Below are 4,545 nucleotides of genomic sequence, written 5' to 3'. Positions count from 1 at the left end.
CCACCCTCTTTACCCCCCAACTGCCTTCCTTTGTCATCTTATTCCATCCGTGGTCATCTGTCTCAAGTACCCAGGTTCTTCGCCTCCATCCTCCTGCTTCTCCATCGGCCTCACCCTGGGTCCTTGGGCTCTTGGCCCGAGATCAACTAGGTCGGCCTTCGTCCCGTCCCTTATCTATCATCTCGGGTCCGCTGCCCCGGTTCACTTCCATCGGGTCAGACCCGTATACTTATCTATACATCAAGGCCCATTATCATCTATATATACGAGCTACTCGAGTAATTATATATTATTTTTTTTGGAAGTATATATTTTTAAGGTATTTTGTCCATATAAACAAAGTTTACACCCTAAAAATATGTTACAAATCTTTTCGAACTTTCCAATCACAATCTCGAGTTACTTAATATTTTTATGTGTTGAGCTTGAAATTGTAAGGTGGGTTGAATTATAATCGAGCTAGAGTAGTACGATACTCGAGCTTAATTCGACTCGTGCATGTGCACCCATGGGCCACTATATTCAAGAGGTCTTGTGTTCGAGTCCTACTAGTATGCATGAGTTGTTTAGTTACACAAGAACCCCTGACGACATTGTATAAAAAAAATTTTTTACATCAAAGCAACATAACAGACGCATAAAGATAACCAAGCTGAATATGTTGGTTAATTCAGAGATTGAATTAAATATGACTGGTGCTTAAATGCATTTATTTTATGGTGCCAAACAATATCGTTTTTAGATAACGATAATACATATATAGGAAGTGCAACAATTTGATATAAAAACAAACGATCTCTTAGCCTCGCCACGATTCATCGTACAATATCGATCGGGACCAAACTATTTTCTTGGGTCGACGGACTTCACTCCGAAGTCAAGAAGATCCTCCAACAACTTGTCATCCAAGTACTCGAATTCAAAGACTTCCTTCCCCTTCTCTGCCTCGTTTTTCGATCTCGATGACGACGATGCATGAGAAGAAAATGAAGGATACTCATTAGGAAAATTGAGGATCGCTGAAGATCCTCTCATGTCATAGGCTGCACGATCATAAGCCCTTGCGGCTTCTTCTGCTGTGGCAAATGTCCCTAACCACACTTGGGCACCGTAGTTATTCGTGTCCCGAATCTCCGCCGCGAACTTCCCCCATGGCCGCCGCCTCACGCCTCTGTATTTCACCTCCCCTCCACCTTCTCTGTTTCCTTTCGCCTTCTCTCTTCGGTTTCCATCCATCTTTATTTTCACTTGGTAAGTAAATAAGTTTTGGTCATGTATATATATAGGCGCACATAGATGATATATATGTTATATAGTAATTATTTTTAAAAATATATATATAAAAAGAATAGAACGAGAAAGCCCATTTTGGATTATAAAAATATTAACGAGTAATTTTTTGAAGAGTTATTCCTCAACATTATTTGAAAACCCGAATAATTAATGATCTAGCTGTGTTTATATTTTTGTGATTAATTAACAAGTGTATTTCAAATATTTGTGGAGTGTAGAAATGCAATCTAATAATAAGGCAGAAACATTTTAAATAATAACTCAAATAGTAATCAATATGTTGAATTATTTTTTCCTCAATTTATGATAGTCAATTCATTTAAATTTTCGTTACGGTTGATTTCTGATAAACTTGTAATTAACTTCAATTTGCTAAAATTCTTCTTTCTTGTTTAAACTATGTTAACAATGATTAGAAATCAACTCGAAAATCATACTTAGAATGAATATAAATCGACTTAGCTCGAATATTGGAGTCATTAGGATTTCAGATGTCATCATTGGAAAATAATTCAAATTGTAACTGACTTGATTTGGGGTTTTCATAAAAAGGATACGAATTTTCTCTGAGGCCAATTGCATTTAAAGCCCAAATGAAGGGCAATAAGGATACGGTTGGTCGGTGAAAGAATATAAAAGAAGATAGAGTCAACACTGAAAGTCAAAAAAAGTCAATACGTACGGATCGTGACACGGTACACTTAACCCATCACATTAATTATTTCGTAGATGTATCGTTTGGAATAAAATGTGAGATGAAATCATTTAATCATGGTAAATTGTAAAGTAACATGAAATCCCTAAATTTAAACATAAATATGAATCAGTCCCTATGATAGAAATTTTGTATTCTCATTCCATGAGAAACCTTACTTGTTTATTTGAACTCCCTTTGGTCCCTAAAATTACCATAAGGCCCTGCTTGAATGAGTGGATTTGGGCTGATTTGGATTTCAAATCCACGGCCTAAATCCACTCCAACTGCTTGGTTGATCCAATAGATTTGAAATCTCAAATCTATGGATTTGGGTAATAGATTTATAACCTAATTTTCAACGGATTTAATTCCTCAGCCACAACGGGTGATTTGAAATCTTCTGGGCTTTGTTTTCTTCAAGCTTCAGATACTCCGACAGCCTCACGGTGGTGGGATCTCTGCTGCACTGTACTCATTTGCGAAGCCATCTCGTGGCTACTCATCTACCGTACTTCCTCCTACAAATCCCTCATCCACGATCAACAAAGCTTCCAAGAACTCAAGACCATGAAGACATCCAACGCCACTACGGTCTCCTCCAATATCGTCAAAAAGTCGTCCAAAACCAATAAAATCGACCGGGGTTGAGACGTCGTTGAAGGAATGGAGCCGCGATTTATCCTTGTTCAAGTTCAAATCGAGCGCGGTCGTGGCCCTTGTCTTCTTCATGGTTTTCGGGTTGTTGAACAGTATGTTCGAGGGCACAACCATGGCCAAAATCCCTTTTGTACCGATTATTGGTGCAGAAGATATATGAGCCACATGTGTTGGGGATATGACATGACTGATTGCTGGATGGAGTTTTTGTATCTGCCATGTTCAATCAGCACAAGGATGAATCCATTTTTAAATTTTATGTTTATCCAAGCAAGAGATTTAATAAGAAAATTATTCAAATCAACAGATTTTTAAATCCATTGATTTGAAATTTTCTATCAAATACAAATACCTTAATCCAAGCACAACCTAATAGTTTTCATTAAATTTGAAAACTCTCATTACACCAAGAATCTCTAAAGAGTAATGCGTGTTTTCCTTCTTCCTACATCTATTTCTTCTCTCTTCTCCATTCATATACGATTAACACACATAGCACTCGGAACATCAAATATTTTTATAAGCGAAATTTATTTTTCCTCATAACATCTTCTCCCATTCTTCCCATCATCATCATCACCATCTTGTTGAAGCCCCATAGTTTGAATTTTTGATTAATTTCATAAAAGGAATCTATGGATGGAAATTCAAATATTTTATTTTTCAATAGGTATCAATATTGGTTTGTGCTTAGAGACGTCAATTTGGGTTAGGCCCGCCACACAATTTAAGTGGATTGAGTTTCAACCCAACAAAAGGTGGACCTAGATGGGCCAACCCGCCTAGGCCCGCGACCCGTGCGGATTGGCCCGCGGGCCTGAAAAAAATTAATAATTTATTTTTATTGTTATTGTTATATATATATTTTTTAATAAAAGTTGTGATTTTTTTTATTAATTACTTTTTATAAAATTTACACACATGAAATCAATAATTAAAATTTTTATTAATATGTTTCTATTAATATTTATTTATGAAACGATATTTATAATTAATTATAATTTTATTTATTTATTTTTATTTATCGTGATCCAACCCACGGGCCGGTCCGCCTAACCCGCAACCCACCTTGGGTTGGGTTGGGTTGAGGATTTTCAACCCGCCAGGATGGTGGGTCGGCCTGCCATCGACCCGCCAAAAGGTATTTTTTGATGGGCCGGCCCGCCCCGCCATGGGTTGACCCGTTTGACAGCTCTAGTTGTGCTATGAATTTTCTAATTAATGCAAAGCTAGAAACCTTATTTCTTCCATAATTGATTTTGGCAGCGCCTCAATTAAAATATATTGACTTTAGTATTCTTTACAAATTTAGATTAGTTTGACTATCTCACCTCTAATTTGTTGACATGAAAAATAATTTTCATATGCTTAAGTTATTTATTGTGAATAAGTTTTTTTCTATTTAATTATGTTTTTGTTGTTCAACAGACATTTAGTAATTTTTCATATAAAATCTATGATTCATGGAGTTGTTTTTATATCCATATTTTGCACTTTTTTTTAGCTTGTCAATCAAATAAGGTACAAAATATGGTTTTACAAGTATTATTAATACAACACTGCGGTACTTGTTAAAAATCTAAATCTTTTTTCCATGACGGAGTCGATTGCTGCATTCGACGAAGCACATATCATGAATACTAAAAGAAATATAACTTTTCGCGGCGTGCAATCTGCGTCGTTGATGATATCCACAGCGCGCACCACGCACTGCGAAATTATAAGCCATCGAAAGTCATGTACTATCCGCAGCGTGCGGTGTGCATCGTCGTTAAAATTAATAACAGCACGCACCGTCGTTAAACTTAATAATAGCGCGCACCGTCGTTAAACTTAATAACAGCGTGCACCGCGTGCTGTAGAAAGTCATGCACTATCCGCAGCGTTTGGTGCACGCC

At 36.7% G+C, this 4,545-nt stretch overlaps 1 pseudogene; it reads left to right on the top strand.

Annotated features, from left to right (window-relative positions):
* Positions 1 to 2,388: 2,388 nt before the first annotated feature.
* On the top strand, positions 2,389 to 2,962 carry LOC140878632 (uncharacterized; annotated as a pseudogene).
* Positions 2,963 to 4,545: the final 1,583 nt, after the last annotated feature.

The sequence above is a fragment of the Henckelia pumila genome, chromosome 2, assembly GCF_033568475.1.
Source record: "Henckelia pumila isolate YLH828 chromosome 2, ASM3356847v2, whole genome shotgun sequence".
Taxonomy (NCBI): domain Eukaryota; kingdom Viridiplantae; phylum Streptophyta; class Magnoliopsida; order Lamiales; family Gesneriaceae; genus Henckelia; species Henckelia pumila.
The sequence above is the reverse complement of the archived record's forward strand: the minus strand, read 5'-3'. Positions and strand labels throughout refer to the sequence as shown.